We start from the raw sequence: 26068 nt of genomic DNA on the forward strand, positions 1-26068 counted from the left end.
CTTGTGAAGTAGCAATATGGAGTTAGTTTTAGATGAATATTATACAATAGTGTACTTTATTGTAAAAAACCCCGCAGGTAATTTGGACTTCTGGCTTTGAAGAAGAACAAAATCTCTTATTCAGAAGAACTTTGCTTTCTATTGTTTCCTGTTTATTTAGCCTTTTGGTCTCTTTCTATTTCTACTTTTCTTTGTGAATTGCAATTAAAGGATATGTTGTACACTAACATTAATTATGCATTAACATTTGCATTGGTTATTCTAGGGCTGGAGGCTGCTGCCTAGTGGTTATTGTTCTTGTTATCTTGTAGAGCACACAGGTGTGCTAAACATTTGCAGAGACATTGAAAAACATGATTAGTTTCTGGATGGATTTGTAACTTTATATTGAACAGGAAGAAACAAGTGATGATAAAAACCATTTCAGACAAGCTGATAAGAGAGAGCAAGGGTTATCACAGGAAGATCAATCGCTTACTTACCTGAGGACTTGACATAGAATTTATTATCAGACAGTATTTATTTATGATGGATGATTACATGGAGCAGACTTTTCTTAGGAGAGACGAGCTCTAGAGGGAATGCCTAAGCAGATCTCAGCTGTGTCAAATCTCACCAAGGAGTAATGGTAGGAAACCTCCAATCACAGAAACTGTGAGGCAAGGCTGCCTACAGTGTTTTCTGCACCACTTGTCTTGCTGTCATCTGGACATGGTTCCAGGGTCTGGAATGCCAATACCTTCCTTCTGAACTGCCCACATGCCTAATTTCCAATGAGTGTAAGAGTAAGGGAGGGAAGCAGAAGTTGGGATGGTCCCAGCTTGCTGGGAGGATACAGCCATGTCTCACACCAAGACTGGGCAGAGTTTCACCTAGAAACATAGACACAGCTGATTGCTGGCATATTGCAGCATTCCCCAAAACTCAATAATTTTAAATTAAGGGGAAAATTGAACAATTGTGTGAGTGAATAATATCCTTTATGTGCTCATGAGGAAGGCAGTCATTAGGATGCCTTTTGGATGAAAACATTGCTGTGGCTGGATGTAATGGGAAGGGCTAGTGTTGCAAGTGTAGGGTGAGGTGGCAGAAAACAAGGGTGGATGTAAGAAAGGTAAGCAATGTTTGGTGGAGATTTGCTGTCAGAACTGTCTCAGGTATTTCAAAGGAGACGTGATGGAACAAAGCCAATATTAGAATGGTCAGGTTTTAATCAGAAACCAATATTGCCTTTCACCACTACAGGCACTAATACCCACATCCCCACAAATGCATACCAGTGGCATAATTGAAAAAAACCTCTTATTTTTGATGGTGTTACTTTTCTAAGTGTTCCTAAATGGTCTCATGTTATTCTCACTCACTGTATGATAGTGAAGTTTCAGTGTGAAGACCTTGGCTTATTAGGTCACAATTGACACTGCAAATTGTTTTAATCTTTTAATTAAGGTATGAAAAAAAAAGAAAACTAGTTGGAAAATTTGAGGTATAATTTAAGTGGGGTTTTTAAAGATACATTTTAAAATAAAATCTGTAAAAATAGGTAATACAGTAAGAAGTTTTCATTTAATTGGCATCCCCTAATTGTTTTCCTTTGAATATAAAAGGGTTTTACAAGGGAGCTCTTCTAGTTAAACTATATTATAGGTAGAATTGTAGACTTTATCAAATTTCTTTTTTGGAAAAAGAAAATGTACTTGGAATAGATTAAAGCTATTGTTTTCCCTAAGTTTATGCTCTGATATCATTTTGCTGGGAACCAAACAAGACAAATAGACATAAAAGGGAAGAGAACCACAAAAGCTGATGTTGCACTTTTTATTGTTGATGCTGATTTTTATCTTTCAGCTTCATGAATTAGAATGACAGGTACATTATACCATTCCTGCATGCAGCTCAAAACCCAGGCTAACCTGCATCAACCACCTTTCAGGGCATGGGTTGACAATGAAATAAAAAGAGATTCTGTCTTGGTTGGCTAAAACAGATTTCCACCAAAAAGAAAAAGTGAAATAGGGAAGAACAAAAATAAACCACAGCAAGAAAAAAAAAAAAAGAAGAAATGTTACATATAGGACCCAAATGCTATATTCTGGATGGTGTTGTAGGTTAATCTAAAGAGCAGTAAACAATTTGGGACAAAGGGAGTTGGCCTTTTCTTACTCTGTACAATGCAGAATACAGGATTTTACACCGTAAGGCTCCTTGCCTGGTATTAAATGGAGCTTCTTTGGTGTGAAATGAATTTTGTGCTGTAATTTGAATGTAGTAATCTGACTATTGTGCAAGAGAGATGGTTGAGAGGAAGCATAAATAATAACCTTACTATTTCTTTCTGACATGTAGATCATGCTGCACATTAGATGATGAAGATCTTTCTGTCCTTTGATATCCTGTGCTCTCACAATAAATTATTGTACATCAAAGAAATGAGCTCTGAGTCAAAATGATAGTAAAAGTGATGAGCTAGAAAATAATGTAAAGAGGTAGTACCTATGAAATTACTGCAAATGTCTGAAGAAATGGGGTAGAAGAAATTGCTCACAAAGTTGTTCAAATAACTTAAGTTGCTGTCTAAAAAATAAATAATCTGGGATATGACTATTAAAAATGAAATGTGGTTAGAAGCTGTAATTTTTGGTGCACTGTATCTGATACTGCATTACAAGCCATCTTTCCTTAATCTTCTTCCCTGATGAAAGTTTTAGAAAGATTGTTGGGGGGGCAAGTAGAGGGCAAAAGGATTGCCAATATCATAAAGCATCCTTCTTATCTAAATCATTAGTTCTTTTCCAGCCATATCAATAGTGGTTTGAAGTTGTCTTCTCCAGGAGATTATTCAGTGGTCTATTTGGTATTAATTGATTGTTTTGTTCTCATTCCTGTTAGATATTTACATAAAAAAAAAAAAAAAGATTGCTTGGAGTAATAGCACCCGACTGATACCAAGGAATAAGCAGTGGTTGAGGATTCATTGCACAGAGAAAATTGTAGTTAATAGTAGTTAATATGGCAGACAGTCCTTTTAGGAAAAAGTTAGTGTGTGATGTAGAGTGGTGGGAAGACTTGTCCTTTTTGCTGACTGGTTTCTTGTGCCATCTGGTCTACTGTCACATCTTTCCGACCCACTCAGGAACAAGCCTTCTTACCTTTGTTTAGCCATGTAAACAAAGTTATGTTCAAAGTGGATATCCCTAGTAGCCTGCACTAAACAAAAGCATTTTCAGAGGACTTCAGTTTTTCTGAGATTACCTTTCTTATTTTTGTATCATTCTGCATAGGTTTCCATGTACGTAGATGTTGAGCTCCAATTCATCCATGGCTGGGTCTCAGTTTTGATTGTATGGCCAGAGAGGAAATGTATGCAAGAACTCTCAAGGAAAATGACAAATGGGTTAAACTTTTCCATGAGAGCTACAAGATTAAGAGCAGAGATGAACAGAAGATGTATTATGTATTCTTCCTGTTAAAAAAAGAAAAGCAAAAGAGGAGAATGTGACATTTTAGTGAGTGTTAAATATTCATGCTGAAAATGTTAGAGATGAAACTCACTCTGAAGGCAGAAAGCAGTGTTTCCTGTCACTTAAGAGCATGGACTTTCCATGACTTTCTGCAGTGAACGCTTGTCTGTAATAACTTTTCTTTCAGGGGCCTCAAATTAGTTGTTGAGGTGTCTGTTTCAGTTCTGGAGTCAAGAAAATGGGAAAAACAGTACTTTCTATCTCCCTCAGAAAATGTTACTTAAGAATTCAGTGCTGAATTGCAGGTCAACAGTGTATGTGCTGTATGTGTTCAAAGGCTCAGACTAGCACCAAGATCTCTTGAAGTGGGTGTTACAGACCTAGATACCTAACTATCACATTTCTGTCAGCCAAGATAGAAATTTTTCAGCTGCTGCTTTTGACCCTTCCCTTGTGCTTTGTTTTTTTGCCTTAATTTTTTTACTTTTTTTTTAAATATTTTATTTTCAGAGGGAAAATACAGAGAAGGGTTACTCTGAGCTGTGCTCTTGGTTATATATTTGGATGTTATGGGAAATTGAAAAACAAATTATTGCCATGTTTTGTTAAAGATCCATGTGTCTGGGCCAGATGTTTGTTCTAGAGCCAGTGCTGCTAATGAGGAAAGAGGTAACTAACCATAACATGATTGATTTCTGGGTGAAGGTCCATCTTTGCCTCTACCCCTAGCAGCTGTATGTATTTTCTGTATTGCAGAGAATTCACATTTTATGTATTGAAAACAGTATTATATAGCCTGTCCACTACCAGGATTTAGGGAAGAAAATATGCTGGTGAAGTACAACCAACAGATTAGCACTCTTTCCTTAGGATCACATCCATTCTTTTTTATTAAATGTACCCAGACAAGTAAGTTTCTTTGATTATACTTATTTTACTGCTTCTATTGCCTTGAAGTCTGAATTGTGATTGCTTAGATAAATGCACTGAAACACTCTCTGTTCCCACTTTGGCTTCCTGAAAGAGCTCATTATGTTTTTCAGTGAGATACTGTTTTGCAATTTACAGCATCAGTCTCAATTGTGTGAATCTCTACACATATCTCAGCAACCTCTTCAGGAGCAATGGGTATGGGTGCCATTTCCTTCTGCTTTCCAACAGTGAAAGAATAATGCTCTCACAAAGCTGTGTGAAATTAGAAGACTATCTTTTTCTGTGCTAACTTCCTATTGTCATGTGTGATTTTAAGTCAGTGTGGTTAAAGAAGAGGATGAGGCATCCCAGCTTCTGGGTGGTCTGAAAAAATCTGTTATCTCCCCTCAGGTTTTTCCACAAACATGCTTGAGCTTTCCTTTAAGCCTCGTATCTGAATTTGAGAATCTCCATAAAGGAAAGGAAGATTAAAGAAGTCTCTGAATGCAAATTTTAAAAGCTGGAAATAGGACTAATGGAATCTAAGTGGGTGTCCCTAAAAGATAATGTAGTGGTAGGTGCTGAATAGAGCATGCTGTGTGATTTGCTGATGAATACTGGGATATTTAGATGTAGGATCAACCCCACTGAGAGCAGATCAATAATTCAGGCACTTCTCCTGGGTGACAAAACTGCTCTCTTCCTGTAGCTGAGTCAGTGCTAAAAGGTGCAACAAGCTACCTTGTATATTTTCATCAGGATTTTTAAAATGAAAGGCAATAAATTTATTATCTATTTTAAAAAATCATAAAAGAGGAACAGTGTGTAATAAATTGTCCATCATTTATTTTCAAAAAGGGTATCTAATGAAAGATTAGCACTAACTGAATTTAATCACACTGGGGAAAAAAATGGACAATTTTCCAAAACTTTTAGATCTTTTTCATAGTTACTTAACAATCTAGATTTCTATATCACCTGCAGTGTCTCCACTTTTTTTTAAATTACTTTTCCTAGAGACCAGAAACTACTTCCATTATGAACTGTAAGTGTTTATAGGCAAAATTTTGAATCTTGATTAACTAGTACCACTTACAGAACAAACTTCTCCTTTTTGCTACAAAAAAAATGGGGTCATATTAAGTGTTAGCAATATATATTGCTCTCTTTACTCTCTTTCTCCATATTGGCTTATCTTAGCATTTTTCTGTTCAACAGAAAAAGTTTTGAGATTTTGGAGAGTTTGGGGTGTTTTTTTTTGTTGCTAGTCTCATTCTAAATTTATCCCCATTTAATTGCTGTCTGCTTGCTTAGTTTAAAACTCTTCTGTTCTTGATTGCATTTGCTATGATCTTTGGCTATGTTTACAGTTAAGTATAGCCTGAAAATTTTGCCGTTTCTATTTTTGCCTGCTTTCTTTTCTAACCCTTAAAACTAAAGCAAAGCAAAATTTACCTGATCTTTAGTCAGGTTAACATCGCAAAAAGGAAAAAGACATTGTTAAATAAATGGGTTCATATTGGTTCTGAGAAAACTGTCTTCTATGTCTACTTTATTTGCTTCAATATGTTTGAGTCCACTAAATTATTTCTATTGGGAAAAAACCCAAAAACTTTGTTTATTGCAGAGTAAATACACTGACACATGTAAGTTTGCATTTGAGACAATTAAATACTCTTTACTTTTTGTCCTCCATGCAGAGGATGCTTCCAAGGATCATGACAATAAAAGCTTGGCACCAGTCAAGTACATGAAATTGACCGGTTTACTTTTAAAAAGTCTTTAAAGATTTCTCTAGACACTTCTGTACATGTTTCTGCAGGCTGAAAAGACTTCTATTCTCAGAATCTCTCTGTAATGGACTGAGACATCAGAGCTTTTTAGCACTGATAAAATAATACCCTGTCAAATACTTGATGATGGATGGAAGGTAAGTTGATCACTCAGTTGACTGACAAAATCACATTCTTAAGATTTCAGGGTTGAGGGAAAATGCTGCTTTTGTTAATACTTTCCCTTACCTTAAGGTGCCAAGAAGTCAGGTGATGTGAAACAAATCTTTTTAGGAGATAGTTTTTGCCCAAAGCCACTTCTACATTTCTGCCTTTTACTTAGTTCATGCTTAACTCCTTTAACCTAATCTTTGGTAGAACATGAGCTAATCTCCTTCAGAGTGAGCTTCTCAGGTGGTGCTTACTTTTTTTCAATGACAGCTTTCTCATGCTGAGTTTTGAGCCACGCTTCTTTGGGCCCCAGTCATGTCTCAGTGCTTATGATAGACTTTTATCAAGTTTGTAATATAAAACATTAGCAAAGCTCCTGTGGTCTCAGTGACTCCCACTGGTGGTCTAAGAGGTGCAGTTGCTGCTGTTGTAGGGCATTTTTGTTCCCCTCTGTCTCTGCAAGGATCTACATCTGGACATTTGAACCTCTGATAAAGGGGTGGAGCACTGACTGTTGGGTTCTTTTTATTCCTGTTATTCAGCCATGCACACCCATCGGTCACTTGTGGTCTGTTCGCTGTACACAGGAACACCACCTGTGCCCATTGTTCACACTCTGTGCCTTGCTAATGACTGTGCAGAATGCATGCACAGTGCTGGTTTTGGTCTGACACTTGCATTTGCACCCATTTCAAGGTCCTTTTATACTGCCAGAGCAGTGCAAATGGGCAGTGGTGGCATGTATTCTACAGGTTAAGCCCCCTCTAAATAGGAAGGGTTCAGTTCTGTCACCTGACTCATTTTCAGGTAAAAGTGCTTGTAGGTTCAGTGTATTTGTTTACGTGACAATGTGCTGTTTATGTGAGAAAGGGTGACAAAATTGGGTTGCTTGAGCTTGAGCCCAGTGTTAGGATATTAACTCACTCTGCTATGGAAGAAGAGCTGTCATAAAAGAAATGTTTGATTCTGGGAGAGAAAGAACAAGTCAGTAGGATAATGCACCTTGAGGAACACAAGCAGTAATTATACTTCATTATTTGTCAATATTTCTCTTCTGTAATATAGAGCTGCATTGGCAAAATTGATTGCAGAGCTCGGGATCAGCTCTAGGTGGGTTTCTGGCATCCAGGTAAACTGGATGGCTTAACTAATGTCAACTGAGTGTGATTGGTAGCAGGCAAACAGAAGGCAATTTGGTCAAAATGCCTCCTATTATATTTTCAAGGATGTTCCCCATAGAAGAAAACATTGCTTTGAAATGTGTTTGCTGAGAAGAAGTTGCATCCACAGGGCTCATATTACCTCTGAAAACTCTAGACTAAAAGTTTGAGAGGAATCTCTGTGCATAAGAAACTCTACACTTATGAGCTACATTTTCCCAGCATGCATAATTCTAAATATTGAGTGATGGAAATGACTAAGGGCATTTGAAGAGTGAGACATTGAGGAGTGTTGTCATATTATATTAGTTATGGGTAATAGCTGCTGACTTTGGAACAGTGATATGAAAATTAGACCACTTCAGAAGCTCAATTTGGAAGCTTGGAGAGTCATGCAAGGTGACAGATCTGTACCAATGTAGGAAATGTCTTGGAGGCAGATAACTGCTGTTTCATGCATAAGTAGTCAGAGTCCCAATATTTTTTCTATGCAAATCAATGTCAAAATTCATGTTAACCTGATTGGGATCATCTCCTTGCAGAAAAGGATTTTCTGTTGCTACATCACAAATAAGAATTATAATTGCATTTTAGATGGAGAAAAGTTATGAATTCCATCATTTACATAATATGTTGAATCTAGCGGCCCTAGGAAAGTTCTTAATATCAGTTATTGTCTGTATTGAACAATTCTTGTACAGAGGAACAAATGAGGAAGGTGCTCTTCTGTGAATTTAGGAAGGCAATTTGAATTGGTATGCATGGTGTGCATTTGTGCTGATCCTGCATTATGCATTTCTCATAGATGTATCACTAACTCTCCTTACATTTGGTGAGAATACTTTGAATACTGCTTGCTCATCTTTGGTAGTTTGCCTAAAACTGTGTGATCTCCATAGCTAATGATGCTTAAGTTTTTTTTGTTGCAGCTCATCCCTCATCTACATGGGGTCACCTTTGCCATTTTTGAAGAAAGACTCCCACAAAAAAAAAGGGTGTTCAGGAGACATTGGCAGGGACCTGCAATATGTCTTGGGAAGGAAGGAAGACACTCTCTAATCTGTGCTATAAGTAATAAAATGTGGCCAGGCAAATAATTTTTCTTCTCTAGAAAAGTTCAAATAAACCATAAGGGAGATATTATGAACTCATCCAGCATATAAAAACCCTCATGTTCTCGTTCATTCGCAAGATGACAATAAAGAATTTATTTTGTGTCTTGCATATTTATCATTTTTGGATGTCAGAATATTGCTTTCTCTTATCATTTTATAAGATTTTCTGGTAACCCCCTCACGTCTTCCAAAGAAGATATGTATTATACCAGGAAAAGAATTCTTTTGCTATCATAATATAATCTGTATTTTAGAATGGAATTAACTGTATTCACAAAAAACTCTTTTTAACATCTGGTTATCTGGATTAGGAGTGTTGCCAATGTAAACATAATTTTCAAATGGGAAAATTTTATAGATATGCAATTACCATGGACTATGTAGTGGCTTCCTGAACACAATAAAGTATATCAGCACTAAGATTTACATAAGCTATGTCTAGTTTGGAAGAAGTATGTGTTGCAGTGAGGCTGCTTTAGTAGGTTGTTTTGCTCAATACAGAACACTCAGTGCTCTTGGCAAATACATAATTTCAAAGTTACTTCCCCTGATTTTTCTCACTCTTTTACCTCATTCACCTTTCCAAACAGTGAGACTCCTATTACAAGAATGGATGTAGTGTTATTACCAAAATTAGTCCTTAGCTGATAAATTCAAACATTAATGCAATTTTTTGACCAATGAAAATTATAGAAATGCTTTTCTGGATGTGCTCTTTCAAAGTAATTTCTTTGCTGCTTTGTTCCAGTGCCACTTTTCGCTTTTGTAAAACCTGATTTTCTTTAAGTGGTCTGACAGAAAAAATACATAGGCTTCTCTTTAGATTATTGCTCACATTATTGTTGTGTTTTACTGTGCTATCAAGTATTTACAGGGATATGCATCCGTGACTATTAGCCTTTTTTAAGAATGTAAAAGGAAGCAAAACCAGAAAAATGAGCAAACTTTGAATACATGAATTCCTATTGTTATGTCTTGTATATAGCTCCATTCTGTAAGTAGTAAGGGTCATGCTGATTTTAAGTACACAAGAACTGTGCAATTTTTAGTACTTAAAGTTTTGATTTTGTGTCTTTAGACAGCTCTAGTCCCTATTTATTTATATTTCAAGCAAAGTATAATATACCTAAAACTCAAAAATAAAAATAGAGCATAATATGCACTGAAGCTGTATCCATTAAATGATGGTAGGTGTTGGTTATGACAAGACTGATTGTATTATTACCTGGCCTACTTTTGGTGTAATTTCTGTATTAATTTTCATAATTGTTCCCTTTCTAAGTACTTGTCTAAAAGGGGCTTTAGAGATTAATAGTGGGGAGAATTTTTTCTTTTCAAAGCAAACACTTGGCTTTTCCCCTAGAAAGTGCTGCTGGTCTATTTACATTTTTTCTTTTGATAACTCTAGGGTAGATGGGTTAAACTCCAGCAAATCTTCAGGGTATACTGTTTTGCATATTTAATTATGTCTGTTCTCTGATAGACAATAAGAACCTTAACAGTACCAGTTCTGCAGTCTAAAGTTATTTCTTGCATTTTTTTTTTCACAAATGAATGCAATGATAGTATAATGAAGCTTCTTTTATGGAATCAGGTAGTTGATTTTTGCCACCATTTGAGAAACCTAAAAACAATAGGAAACTCTTGAATTTGGTGCATTTGCATGTACTTGTAGAAAGTACTTTTAAATAGGACAGTACTGTATCATTTTAAAGCACTGAAGAGGAAGTAATACAAAATCAACCAGGAGGATAATCTCTGAATATTTACAAATATTTATAATGGCATTAATTCCAAATAAGTTAGCTGAGGCAATTTGAACCTGTAGACCTGAACAAATAAATAAACATGGCTTGCCATAAGCTTTTTCAGAAATGTACTGATATTGCTGTGGAGCTTTGTGCATCCAAATAAGTAAGGAGGTCTAGCAGATTTCTCTTCAGAAGGGGCTCCCTTCAGTCAAGACACTGTCTGCTTTATTAGGAAGCATTTCACAGGTAAAAATGTTTTGTCACAGAATTTCTGGGCTTTCCGGAATTTGTGCTGCAGTGTTTTAGAGCTGGTCTAAAACTAATGGGTTTACTAAAGACTTGGAGGCAGGGTTTAGAAATTAGTTTTAATGAAATGTCCCACATTGGTAGGTCTGGCAATAGTTTTCCTTGCTTGCCCATGAAATGACTTTGTTCTTTATGCAGCTCAGTGCAGTGGTTGGGATGTGCTGCAAGTGTGGGCCAGACCTTGCACTTGATGCCAAACTGACTTTGCCAAATCCACCAAGCCCAAGCCAATGCTGAAGCAGTTTCCCACAAGCTCAGAGGTGTGCAGGAGAATACTAACTGAGCTGTGTAAATTTTTATCATGAGCTGAGTGTTCACTTAGGAAGGAGAGCTATGCATGGGTGTGCCTGCTTTTGCTTAGCAGTTGTCCTCTGCCAGAAAGCCAATGGCATCCTGGCCTGTATCGGGAATATTGTGGCCAGCTGGACCAGGGAAGTGATTCTTCCACTATACTCAGCACTGGTGGGACCACACCTTGAGCCATGCGTCCAGTTCTGGGCTCCTAAATTTAGGAAGAATGTTGAGGTTTTGTATCGTGTCCAGAGAAGGATGATGGAGCTGGTGAAGGATCTGGAACACAAGTCCTGTGAGAAGCAGCTGAGGGAGCTGGGGGTCTTCAGCCTGGAGGAAAGGAGGCTCAGGGGAGACCTTGTCACTCTTTACAACTGTCTGGAAGGAGGATGTAACCCAAGGGGGGTCAGTTTCTCCTCCCTGGCAACCACCAATAGGACAAGAGGACGTAGTCTTAAGCTGTACTAGGGGAAGTTAAGGTTGAACATTAGGAAAAAGTTTTTCACAGAAGGAGTGATTGGGCATTGGAATGGGCTGCTAAGGGAGCTGGTGGAGTCATCATCTCTGGAGGTGTTTAAGAAAAGACTGGATGTGGCTCTTAGTGCCATGGTTTAGTTGACATGGGGGTGTTACATCACTTAGGTTGGATTAGATGATTTTCCAGCCCAGCTGATTCTGTGATTCTGTGTGAGTCAGGACTCTGAGGGCCAAAGGAGTTTGAAGACTAACCAGCAGACATTGCAACAAGTCATGCTCAGAGACTCAAGTGTGCTGAGTGGGGCTGTCCACTAGCAGAGACCCTTCATAGGACAACATGCATCAGGGTCCCAAGTCCCTGCATCAGCTGTGCTCCTATAACGTCTAGCCCTCCAAACTCAGCTCCAAAACCTAAATATTTGCCCTGAGAACCATCTAAGATTTAAGTTAACCTGATGTGGTGTTCAAAACTAGAAGCTTGATTTAAAAGTAGGGAATTTACAGAAGCACAGCTGAGAGTTAAATTTGTCTTGTGAAGCCTTTATTACTGGTAGTAATGTTTAAGATGGAAAAAATCCAGCTTGACTTCCTGTTCCCCAGAGTGAATTTGTGGGCCTGAGATTTAGAAGAAAAAGTAATTTTGCTGGTATATTGAGATATTTAACCTGCAAATCTATAAGAAGACAAAAATGCAATTCTCACAATATTTTGGTTGCATTTCTTTAGGAAAACCACATTTAGAAACTACAAACAGTGCTAAATACCAATTGTAAGATGCATGCTTTAGTGCTGATTTCCTGCTGCCATCTGTCCTGTAACAAAAAGGCAGTCTCAGTTTCTGGGTCAGAAACAAGGCTTTGGTGGTAACTTTGTACTTGGAGGATGTCATGTGCTTTAAACCAATTCACTCCTGTGGTGCTGTGCAGTAGGAGGTTGTCTGGGAAATTTAAGATAACCCAGGACAATTTAAATCACACAGTTTTAGCAAGAATCTGTTAGTTTTAAGCACTAGCACAATTTGGCTGAGGACTATGTGTAGATTGATTCTTCAAAGGTTAGTGCACATCTCAGTAGGACCTGGAGGCTTCTTGGAAATGGTTTTATGTTTATTCTTTTTCAAGACTTCTTTATAAAACTTTCTAACTGTGTGATACTTTCTGGTTTATACCAAACTTTTGTAATGGTGAAATTTAGAGTACAGGATGATCATCCATCGTATCTGTAACTGCAACTACAGCCTCTTGGAATGTAAATCAGTTGTCCCATTTTCTATACTATTGTTTAATGAAAAACAGCTTCTTGTAAAAGATGGCACACAAGTAATCCTCTGAGTTAACAGCATACTATATATTCAATATTTTTACAATTGAGTTTTTATAGGTACCTGAAAGGGCAAATTATTCCATTGCCACAGTATGTGCTTTAATGGTTTTGTGTCTATGGGGTTTGTGGGAGCTGAAAGACTCGCTTCTTGTTACCAATTTTCTGAATTTACTCTTCTGGCCTATTTTTGTCCGGTCTTTTGTTCTTTTTCCAAATGAAGTTCATATATTCTTCATGAAATAAAAAAGATACTATCACCTAAGCATTTTCATTTGCTGGAGTACTGCTGTATCAGGTTTAGTTTGGGTTGTTTAGAAGAAACCCAGGAGATCAATATTTACAAATATCACCACTTTGGAATCAATTTTGAATATTCTAAGTAAGGGTGGAAATGTCTTGAAATTGGCATAAGAAAAGTCACCAGCATTGAATGAGGATATAGTCTTCCTAATGTGAAGTCTTCCTTCTACTGGCAGCCTAGGGAATGGAGCATCCCCAGGGTGGGTTGGAATTCACTCGCACTGGGAGGCTTCATCTGAGAATAAAGGAAACCCACAGAGGGTGGTCCTAATTTCCAGTCTGGTGTTGGAATTGTCACCCATCTTCCACAAGAGTCAGGGAACACTGAAAGTCACCATCTTCTACACAAGAATCAAGGGAAATTGAGATTTCAGGCCCTGTTCCTAGGGAGTGGCACATGCTTTGCTTGGCTGGATTGACAGATAAGCACAGGTGTGCTTCCTGGGAATGGGCTGCACTGACCCATTTCCCTTCATCTGTGGAATGAGTGGGTTTCTTGGAGGCCTCTCTGCCTGTCACTGCCTGTCACTGTTCCCAGGTGGTGCCCTGTGGGCTGGGCCACTATCCTCATGCAGGGTAGTGGGGCTTGTATTCTTCCCTCCATGCCAATGTCAGCAAATCACTTGTAACTTTTTCAGACTGGACTTGTCTGCCTTGTCTTGTCTTGCTCTAGATCTTCACTTTCAGGTTCAGTGGTGGCCTCCCATATTTAGCAACCTGTAATGTTGACAAGTAGATTTAGTCATCTAATCGTATGTTATGATAGAAAGTAACTGCTTGGATTGCAGTCTTTGACATTCAGTGCATTTTCTGGAACTTTCTGAGTAATTATCTGTCTTCTTTTTTTCTCCTATTAACCTTTGAATGCTAGTAATTGAATCCTGTCTTTATTCAGAGAAACATGGTCAGTGGCTCAGCAAGGCTGTACATATCTCAAACACTTGTGAGTTTAGCTTGCTGTAATGGAAGCTGAGGACAGAGTCCAAATGGAGCGATTAGAGCTAATCCTTGGAAATAAAATTAAGTTCACAAATTGTTTATTTGACAATTTGGTTTATTTGTCTAGCTGCTGCCATCCTATGTAGTCCACCTGTTCCATCTTGAGAAAATGATCATTAATCGTTCAGAAACATGCCTCAATTTTTTCTGTGCTGGTGCACACAACTAATGCATGTCATTAATGCCATCCAGAGGGAGCAGTTTGGAAGATGAGAGGATAATTTACTCAGCATGTGCATTTAGTCCTTGGCCTCCTTGCTGAGATACCCCTGCTGGTCTGGAGTCTGTTTTTGTATACAAACCTGCCCTGCCTGTGATAACTAGAAATGTAGTGAGCCTACTAGTTTAAGGATAGGATGCTATAAATTCTGGTTTCAGTCTTTGGAACTCAGAAAGCTCTATTCTGTTTTAATCTGCAGACAGATGCCTAGTTCTGGCATTGCTACCTCAGTAGAAGTTGAGAGCAATATTAGGAAAGACTGTGAGAGAATTACAATCAATAAAATATGAATAGGCCTTAATTTATATTAGAGAAAACAAGCACTTTGTACAGCAAGTAGATAATAGTAATACAAATGCTCAGTAAACATTATCTAATAATATAAGTGGAAAAAAACCTTAAAAATCAGTTGATGTATAGTGCTTGCATCATATTAGTGTACTCTGGTCTGTGCTAACACCATCATAAGCAGTAGCTCCTCCTTCATCATCACTAGAGACACTGTCCAGAGAGTGAGGCGCACCTGGGACACCATGGCTGCCCTTTCTAACTGGCTGTCAGGGAGTTTTTTCTCTCCTTCTCTGCATTTTCCTCTCTCCTGTTCTTTTCTCTGCCCTTCTCTGCTTTTGTTTTTGTTTTTTCCCTCAAGATTACTTTGTCTATTAGAGTTGATGTGTGTCATCAGCAGTGGATCCTGCTAATAAATCTTTGTGCACATTATCCTGCCTCAGCATCCTTTGTGCAGCAGGGAAATTGATGATCAAGGCAGAAGGAAAAAGCTGTAAGAGAAAGTGAAAGGTGGTAATTCAGACAGGTGAAAGCTGAAGACGAAAGAGAGGTCAAGGTGCAGGACCTCAGGCCAGACACAGTGCTGATATGGATATGCTGGTGTGGTTGTGCTGATCTCTGCTATCAAAGTGCTCTTGCTGAGGGTATGGTTTTTAACGGGAAAATTATGGGATGCTTTCACCATTCTCTTCAAGATTGCAGTTTTTTCTGGAATAAACACATCTGGGCAAGGACACAGGCATTGGTATGTCAGGCACAAGGACTCTTAGTGTCAGCAGGTGTTTGTAGGGGACCAGAGTGTGTCTGTGCATGTTAAAGAAAGTGGGTGCATGCAGAGGCACAGGCTTGCATCCTCCCCACGGTCCAGCATGTCTCCTCTGACAAAATGGGATGCAGAATGTGTCAAAGTTCTTCTTCAGCCCCAGAATCACTCTGGCCTTTCTAGTTTGCCGAACTGTCTGTTAAATTTTTTCTCTTCCTTCCTGCTACAGAGGGTTATGGACACTGTGTTATCATGGAATCAGAATTCTTAAGGTTGGGAAAGACCTCCAAGAGCCTCAAACCCACCATTAAGACATGCGGTGAGGGGAGCACCCTGGTCACAGAGCACTCCTGAGGCTGTGTTAGCCCAAAGGCTGGCTCATTGCCACAGGGCTGAGATCCCCACTGTGGGGTGGGCTGGGCACTGCAGCACACCAGCAATCCCTGCCTCTGCCTGTAGCTCCCACCAGAGCTCCCAGCACCCATCAGGAAGACTCTCAGCAGACCTGTACGGCCAGGAGCCTCTGTAAAATGACCAATTTCTACATTTGCTACTCTTTTTGCCTAGAAAAGCAGACTTAGCTTAAAAATAATCCTTAAAAATAATCCTTAAAAATAATCCTTATTTTTAGTTTTGTTTCTCTTGTCTGTATGCTTAATTGTATATTACATGGAAAAGTATGTGACATTCACAAAGATGTACAATATCAAATATAGTGTTATTTTTTTCTCTATTCATATGTATTTGATTGAAAACAGCAGGTGCTATATTTTATCTTGGAGCAGATAACATTCAAGGAAGAAGAAAAGAAAACCTCTCATTTTCCCATAGGTATGGGACTGATAAATTATTCCAATGATAGATAAGGGTAGAACTCACCCAGGTAACAAAGCTTTGGGAAAGAAAATCACATAACAATAATAGTGATAGTAATAATAGCAACAATAAGAGATGAGTGTATGCTTTCACTGCTAAAGCCTTGTTTGGATGCAGAGCTCCAAAGCCTTGCATGTTATTCATTCCAAAAGAAAACTTTTTATTGCCCTTAAATTAAAAGAAGCAACAAAACCAATCTACTGTACAAATGGAGTGGATTTGAGGCTTTGACTGACAGTAGATGTTCCACAGCCTTTCATTATTACTTGCTTTTCTACACTCACGTGTGGCACAAAATTGAAATCCCAGTATATAAGAGGAATTTGTAACTCCAGCTGTCTTTGGAACTATCAAATAAGGAGAATAAATATCCAAATGCTTCTAAGACCCAAGAAAATTCTGATGGGAAGAAGTTGAAATAAGAGAAAAGAGCCACTCCCTATTATTCCCATTGGCTTGCTCTTGATCATGAGGAGTATTCCTTCAGCATGTTTCTCCTACAGCTCTTGAGCTACTCTTATTATCTAATAGATATGTCATATACCCAATGAGTTGTCAAGATTCATTCAGGGTTCCTGGTCTATTCCACCACATCTCTAAGCACATTCTCAGAGTGCCTGGCTTGAGAACAGCATCACAGTTTCCACCTGTGCTGGTTTTGCATTGGAACCACCCCATTTTTTGGTCACTCTGAAATCTCCCTTTTTATTTGCTGCTCCTCATTCCATTCTTGGTGACTTGCTGGCTGCTCTTGCCAGGGTCTGCTCTGCCTGAAGCTGTGTGCCAGGCCTGGGTCTGCCATGCAATCTGCTCTCCTGTGCCTGGGATCTGCCATCATGCTGTAGCTGCTCTCATGGGCTGGAGGATGGTGAGAAAAATCCATGTGGGGAGTTTCCCCAGTGAAATCCACACCTAGACCCTAGCCAAGGCAAAATTTACCAGATGGTCTGGGTGCTGGCTAGAGCCTACCATTGGAATAATTCTGTCAAGAACAGTAAAAAAATAAATCACTGATTTTTATGGACTAGATCATGGGCTCCGTGCACAGACTTATACTATTTAAAAAATTTTGTCTTGTTCACTCCACCCAATTAATCAATATGAGAAAAATAAATGATTGAAAGTTGTTCATAATGAAATACAAGAGAATTAACTCACAAAATGGGTCTAAGTTCTTATATATTCATGCAGACCCTTGCTGATTATAGATTTTTTTGATATCCATCTGAATTGGTGATGAATTTCTTCTGTGTGCTCTTCACTCCTTACCTACCTCAGGTATATTTAGATAACTAGCTGGCTGTGGTGCTGTGCAATTACTTTAAAGTTAATGCTGGATAGTAGAATAGCTGCTTGTGGTACAAAATAATAAATGGAAGCAGCTCTGAGGTCTGCTCAAGAGTGTTTTAGAGATCATTGTTTAGTCAGACCTGGAGGAATTGGGCACAAATCTGTTCAAGTCAATGGAATTGCTTATGCAGAGCTGAGTGTGGTATAGTGAGCTATGAGCTGGGTTTGCAAAGCTTCCGAGTGCACAGAACACCATCTGAAATAAGCCTTGCTTGTTGGTCTTGGTTGAACATAGGGAACACTTTAGATACTTTGAAATTTGCTAGACAATAATGGAACAGGAACTATTCAGGTGTTTAGGACACTAAAATTACATAATGGTAAATAAAAGTCCGGATCTCTGCTTTCCTTGGCCTGAAATAAAGACTTAAACATAGTTGTCTCTCTTTTCTGAGATCAACACAATACAATTTGCCATTTGGCACTTCTGCTAGGTCCTTCTTCATCAGTTCTCTAACATGGCAAACAAATCTAAGACATGCTTCCAACACAAAAGTACAAATGCTTCATTCTGGAAATCTTTGCACGTAATGAAGTTTTATTAGAAATTAGGTTTAGCTTAACTTTTTTTTCACCTAGCTCGCTAGTACATCCCCTTACCTGAGTAAGGCCTCTGCCCTGTGTCTTCAAAAGAACTGAATTTTGCATTTGCTGACTCTTTGGAGGTAAAAGCAAGTGATAATTTATGATTTTAAAAGTTGGAAGTTTTAATATGGATGTCAACATTGATGTTTAGACTTGATGATATATTATGTAGAAGCTCATTGCAGCTTCACCAGTTATTTAAAAAAACCTCTGTTGTATTTATCCTGGGAAAATGACACCTCTCTGCTAATGTCTGTATATTAAAGACAAAGACGGGCTTATTTTGAGTTTAGCTTATTAGCAAAACACTCAGGATCTACTCTCTTTCTTGGACTGATGGATTGTAAATAGGCTCAGAACTGAATCAGGGATTTTGTCTTGTGTTGCCATCCATTAAGTAGACTGAAGTAAAAAGAAAGGGCTGAAGGTCTGACTTGCTTGGCAGGCAGCAAGGGAGAAATCCTGAGCTTGCAACTCTGCCATTCAGTTTAAAAATGTTGAATGCATCTGGCAAAATGGAACATTATTCCTGCCTGGTTTAATTCTTTCTAAAACTTTTGTAGTCTGACTTTCCCCAACAAAATATGAAGGTTTCTCCTCTTCTTTGGGCATGTCCTGGAAGATACCTATTGTTCCCAGCTGCAGCTCAGTTAAAAAGACTCAGTTTTGCCAGTTGTATAATTTGAATTGGTCAAGCAGGTGAGATGAGAAATTAAAGTAACTGAGCCAGAATTACATTTTTGTGGCAAAATTTGACATAAGAAAAATGTCCTTTTATGAGTTCTAGCTGAAGGGGAAGATATATTTTACAAATGTGAAAGAATTTTTGTTGAACCTTTTTGTCCATTTTTCTTGAAGTGAAAGGAGGGAGAAGAAATTTATTTTAAAATCAAAAACCTGACTGACAAGTTGCAAGGAATAAAAAATAATAAAAGTATGTCTGTGCACTAATTTGTGTACTTGGAAGGTTTTGTCAGTTATTTCCTTGGATGTGGCCCTCTGTTTACCTGAGATACTACACAGAGAAGAATGCTTCACTTTCTCGACACAGAATAGTTCCAATCATAATTCAGAATTTTAAAAATAGTAATATTTTAGCAATATTTTGCAGACCCTAATGATGATTTTGAATTCTTACAGTCTTGGTCTGTTGAAAGATTTTTTTTCTATCTGATCAGTAGGCCAAACATTTAAAAAATGGGTATGTTTTACCATAACATTTATATTGGCTTTCACATTTTTTCAGTGATGGAGGCATGGTTTCTTATTGTTGGAGTATTGATTCCACCTTATTTGCCTACTCTTCTATCCAGTTGCATGCTAAAATTACTCTTCTAATGCATAAAGTGTTTTGATGTTAAAATTATTAAACTTAGTAACAGTAAGACTAGTACCAAAGCACTCTGCTAAAGACATTTTACTGGTCCTGAGCCTTCTTCCCTGTCTGTTAAAAGGAAGGAGGAGTGTTGATAGTTCATCCTTTCTCCCATTCTTTTTCTAGAAAAAGCTTATTTTGCAGAGTGTTTAAACATAACTTAGATGCCACTATATCAGAAGTTTCAGTGCATGTTTCTAGCTTTGCTTAAAAGAGCATAAATATATGCCATTAAATCCTTTCCTGAACCAGGATCATGGACTGAAGGTTATTCAAGGTAAGAAGCACCCTGAGAGTGTGCCTGTGCTTGTACCCTACATAGGGGCACCTGCAAGGAAAGAGAGTTCAGAAGGCTTGAGTGGTACAAATGGTTGTGAAGGGTGTTTAGTACAAGGCCACTTGGGATAATCACCACACAGTGAGAAAATTTTATTTTATCCTGGGCTCTCTTTGGAGAAAGGATTTCTCTTCATGTCTGCACAAACGCTTTCACACCTCAGTGAACAGTGGATGATGGACCTAAATCAGTTCTGCTACCACAGTGTGTCTGGAGCTTGGGCTGGGGTTCCTATTATCACACTGAAGGATTCATTTATGGTCTGTTTCTTTGATTTCATCATGATTCTACCAGGGTTGCATGTGAAACTACTCTGCAATCCTATTAAATTGAGAATGACTTTGTCCCACTGTCTGCAAAGGAGGAGTCAGCAGCTACTGTCAGAAGCTGAGAAATTGAGACAGTGAGTTCTTCCCTGTTTCTGTCTTGCTAAACCAGTGGTAAGCCAAACAGCCCAGCAGGGAGTCAGGTCTGGTCTAGTGTCTTTGCCAGTCAATGCTGACTGTGAACATGGTGTAAACAACAACCCAAGATACAGCTCTGGCAAACATTGGCTTTGCTGGCAATCAGTGTGAAAGCAGTGTACTTGTTTCTTTGCAGAATTGGGCTGCTTATGATTGGAGTTGGTAGAACAGAGGTTAGACTGTAATTTTACTTACTTAATCCCATGCTTGAACATTAATTTAGATAGAACTTCTTTTTTTCTTCCCTGGGGAGAAGATTATCTGTTTGGCTTAACATTCAGTGGTGTTTACACTATGTCTGGATGGCACACATAATTTCATTTTAAAATCTGAAACTAATTTTTCATTTTGAATCTCCTTTCTCCCGCCACTACTCAGAAGGGAGCTGGAGATTGTTTTAGCTGTCTCATCACCTATGGGCAATTGCATTATGTTTAGTTTTAACCAAGTTGTGTTTAAACAAAATGCTTGCTCTTAGGCATTTCTCCTGAACATTGAGGAGCTAGGATTCATACTGTTCTAAAGGAAATATGAATTGATAAACTCATGTTTTTCCTTCAATAAATGATTAGTAGGAGCCATGTGAGGGTAGTTAAAATTAGAACTATCCCAACAGCAAAATAATTAAAAATAAAAATCTGCTCATATTTTAGTTGTACAGGGAAGAGACTATAACGAACTGTATATCCCTTCTCAAAAAAAAAAAAATCTTATTTGTATTTTAAAAACTTTGAGTTATATTTGGTGCAGGTGAGTGTTTCCTTCAGGGACTATGTGTGTTGAATTTGATTTGCACCAACTCTCTTTTTGGGGCAAGGCATCCTTCTGGAAGACAGTAATCACACCTACATTTATTTTTCTCATGGAGAATCACCCCCTCCACCCCAAACTACTTAGAAAGGTACTGATGCTTCCTTTCACTTTTGATGTAACTTTAGTTACATAATTTTTAACCCATGTTCCTTGGTGTTTATTTTTCAGTACAAACTATGTGTGATTGATACTGTGGGGTGACTAAAAATTAAAGCATGATGTAACTAAATCTAATTGCACTTTCATTTGTAGCTCAAGCTGTTGTCTCCTTATGTCCCATGAGATCAAGATCTGTCATCAACTCTGAAGCCAATTTCCATCAGACATTTTAAACAAGACAGAGAGAGTAATGTGTGAAAATCTGTAAATTAAAAACAAAACAAGAAAAAGAGTTCCTCTCAGAGTTGGAATTAGTTTCTTTTTTTTTTCCCCAGTCTCATGTACCATGGTGAAAGTGTTTCATTCTGGATTACTGAGTATGGGAAAGGGTATGTTGTCCCTTTAGACAACTTGGTTCAGTTTTGAGTGTAGATGAAAGTGTGCATGATGTTTATTTCCAAGACTGTATTAGCAGACAGGGCTACTCTATTCAGTGACTCAGTTTGTTTGTGCTCAGAGTCAGAGCATGCTGATATACCTCAGAACCCTTTCTTACAGGTGCTAAATAAACTGCACTTGGATTTCATTGACATAGTGTATCAGGCTTCAGCAAAGTAAACTTTGTTGAAGACTTATGCATATTCAGTAGTGGATGTCACTGAGTGGTCTGGTATATTTATTGTGATGGTGAAAATGGAAACTTTCAGAATGTGGAATTACTGTGCTCAGAAACCCATGGAAGAATACTGGTTCTTTTTCATATCATACCAAATCATCTTTAGAATACAGAATTCAAAGCTAGGTAGTTTTATTGCACAGATATAACTTCAGTGAACCATCAAATGGCCCACATCTATCTCTAGCAAATTTTGTTGTTGTTCCTAATGGATAAAGGATCAAATCTTTCTGGAATGGATTCTCTTCTGCTGTGTGGAAAAAGAAAAAAGGAGGATTGCTCAGCTGCCATTATTGGTGGTGGGGCAATATGAAGCTTGAAGCTGAGTGTTTTATGAGTTAGCAATATCTTCTATACTAGCTGGAGACTGCCAGGAAATACTGCGTTCCTCTCAGTCCCCATCACTGTTTTTAGAGTCTTTTGTAAAGGTGATGCTGAGGGCCTGTTTCTTCTGAGAGCTCCCTTTACCTGGGAGGTTATGAGAAGGAGGAATGTACAACTCATTTCTTCACACTATGAACATGAGTGTGGAAGTGGAGCATTTGGCCTTACATATTGTAGATGTATTAAACTGCTCCTTGCTCTCAGAAACTGAGAAAAATGTATATATCAAAGTTCAGCTCTATGTCATTTTGATGTCTGCTCATGAATACTCTGAAAATGTCATGGTTTAACCACAGCCAGCAATAAATCCCCACACAGGCTCTTGCTTACTCACCCCTGGTGGGGTGGGGGAGGCAATCAAAAGGGTACAAGTGAGAAAACCTGTGGGTTGAGATAAAGAGAGCGTGACAGGCAAAGCAAAAGCTGTGCACATAAGAAAAGCAAACCAAGGAATTAATTCACCACTTCCCCTAGGCAGGCAGGTATTCCGTCATCTCCAGGAAAGCAGGGCTGCATGGCACATAGTGGTGACTTGAGAAGACAAACAACTCAGCTCTGAATATCCCCCCCACTTCCTCCTTCTTTCCCTCAGCTTTTTATGCTGACCATGATGTCATATGGTACCAGATGTCCCTTTGGTCAGTTGGAATCAGCTGACCTGGCTATTTCCCCTCCCAGCTCCTCATGCATGCCCAGCCTGCTCACTGCTGGGCCAGTGGGAGAGGTATAGAAAGCCTTGGCATTGATCAACAATAAGAAAAACATCCCTGAATTATCAACAGTGTTAACATAGCCCCACATTGTGAAGAAATTTAACTCTACCCCAGACAAAACCACTAATAAAAGTCATTGAACTGTTGACTTTCCGTGTACTGTGAGCCAGAAGCCTTCTTTCCCTAAAAACATGCAGGCTAAATCCAACAAAAGAAAGAGATGATGTGTGGGAAAGATGTACAGCATATATACCACCACTGTGCACTGACTTCACTGACTGTGCTAGGTAATTGTACTATTTCTACCAGTTTTTGGAAGAAATCAAGCTGTGCAGGGTGGGACACTGCAGAAAACTCACTGGTTCTGGTGACTCTGATCCCATGCCTCAGCTATCCCAGACCTAAGTGTGGAGTGGCGGCTCTGTCATTGCTGGAGATCACAAAGGTCCCTCTCAAAACCTCTTAATTGAAACATAGATCAAAAAGGAAAAAAATTTGCATAATACCTGGTTGTAACACGTGATTGAAATTTTCAGTATTCAAAATTTTTGAAGGAATAGAAAGAGACACTTGTTTTCCACCTCTACTTTATAAGCTTACCCGAGCTTATAAGCACTGGGAATAGGTTACCTTGGAGTTGTGGAAGTTCCTGAATATGGAAATATCTTTTTCTTGTGTTTTTGTAAACTGTCTCTAGCCCTGTAGTTCAGGGCTTGTCCTTGTACTGGTCTCCTCCCTTATCTTCCCTGAGCCTGAAGTGTGCTGCTCCAGAAAATAAATTTTCATGTGGGGAAAATGTGTTTCCAATCCTTTAGTTGCAGAGGCACCTTTAAAAGTACAAGTGAGTTAAATCTGTGTGAGCCCCCAGGCATTCTGGCTAAATCCAAAATGAAGATATAACCAAGCTGTCTTTGAACTGTGTAGAGCCTGTATAACAAGGATAGTGTGCTGAATTAAAGTAGCTAATTAGCTGTGATGAAAAGCTGATACACAGGGCTGGGTCAAGGCAGCTGCCTTGCTTCTGGACTGGCTTGTTCCAAGGAGCCTCGGGGCTCTCTCTGCATGCTGAGCAGGCACACCTCCAGCAGGGAAAGGTTGTAGAGCTGTAAGCTGCCATTGCTAATCTTATTGAGGGGCTGTCAGAGACTGCATCCTGGCTCCTGCTCAGGCTGTGACCCTGGAGTGCACAAGGCTGCTTCCTCCTTTCATCTCGCTGCTCTGATTTCTGCAGAAGAAACCAAGCAAAATCCTGGAAGATCCCAGATCAACAATGAAAATCCTGGAGTATGCCCTGTTTTTTTCTTGGTAATTAGGTACAGCCTCAGGCAGTCAGGGTGGGAGTCATCTCATTTAACTGAAGGTGTCAGAGGGTTAGCTATCTGTTCTGGACTGGTTGGTCACCTCAGAAGGAGAGAGGCAGGTACTTCCAGTGAGTGCTTTCTCTCTCCTAGAACAGAAGAGATGAATCACACTCTGGAGGTGTCTGTCTTTCTCCATTGACTGCAGAGAAGCCTCAATGGTAACACTGAACTTGATGCTGGTCTTTGTGACAGCTGGAGTTCGGTGAGGTGCATCTCTTGGTATTTGAAGTGTCACCTCAGCCATGTGCTGGAACGTTTGATGTTCAGGGTATTGTAAAAAAAGAGGCATATTCCTAGTCTGAAGAACTGTGCTATCTAGTATAAATGTACTACCTAGTATAAATAACAGCTTGTTTATTGAGTGATGAGAAGGTGATATATCAGAATAAACCATCTGAGACCATTTAGGAAAAAAACACACTCGAAAATAAAGCCCACAAAGCCCAGGAGTTCAGACAAATCCGTCTATGAATCTAGCTGAAGCAAGAGCACAAGTAGCTAAAACTATTTTCTTATTAGATCAAGTCAGCAAGGCACATATTATGGGTAGTATTGTAGTGAGTATGCTGCTTTATTTTCCTTGGTTTGACTATTTTTCTAGTCATATATAAACCAAATGCCTTTCTATTTAATTTCCAGTAGATAGCAGCAGTTCACAGAGAGTATTTTTCTTTTGTTTTTTTCTTTTTTTTTTCCTTCTTTTCCAGTGAAGGTGCATGTGATTCAATGAGGATCTTAAAATGTTTCCTTTGCAATCAGAAAGTTCAGTAGCATTTTAATACATGCAATATGTGCTGGTTTTGTCACCACAGCTAATTTCTGAGGAGTATTGTTGAAGTATTGAATTTATCTTGAGACTGAGTCAGTTAGAAACACTTTTATTCACAAAATTATGGAATAAAAAAAAAAGAAGAGGAAAGCAGGGTTTTTCTTAGTAAATTCTTTTAAGTTAGTATTCCATTAAGTTCATTAGTTGAAAGTGAGTGTACTTTCCTCAGAAATTTGATTAAACTTAAAATTTTTTTAGGAGCAAGAATCATGAAAGATTTGAAATGTCCTGACAAATCATGTCTGACTTGTTGAACCAAATACTTCAGAGTATTTTTGTTTGGTGCACCCTGGCTGAGGCAGAGGGATAGTTTTAGGATACTAAGTTGGGGTGTCCATGTCATCATGCAGGTATCTCATGAAGTGATTGTATGGGCCAGGTGGGAGCACAGAGGTGTGCTCTCACAGGAGCTGGTTCTGTTTGGTTTTGGCCACCAAACAGACCCTTTTGGAACTTTTTTTTGGAGTAGATCTAGAGCTAATTTTGGGGAAATTATGAGAAAAATGCTGATTTTTGGGAAATGATAAGAAAAATAATGTTACTAGATTAGATCTGTAATCAGATCCCAAGAAGGTAGGAAAAATAGATTGTGAATCAGGAAAGTGAGTCATTATCATTCTTGTATCACACTGTGCATTTATTCCACTTAAACTTCTAATTGTACTTAACACACTTTGATTTGAATAATTTCTTCAGTCTTGCCATTTGTATAGGTAATTTTATCTACTCTAGGTTTTCAATATGTTCAGAATTAAAAGCACTACTCACTTGTAATTGTCTGAAATTCCTGCATAGAATTTTTTCTCTGTAAAATTGGGTTCAGCTGGGTTTGGCAGAGGCAGCATGCTGTGTACAAGTACCTCATTTCCAATAACCAAAGGCAGTTGCATAGAAGTC

Source organism: Molothrus ater, chromosome 1, assembly GCF_012460135.2.
Source record: "Molothrus ater isolate BHLD 08-10-18 breed brown headed cowbird chromosome 1, BPBGC_Mater_1.1, whole genome shotgun sequence".
Lineage (NCBI taxonomy): Eukaryota > Metazoa > Chordata > Aves > Passeriformes > Icteridae > Molothrus > Molothrus ater.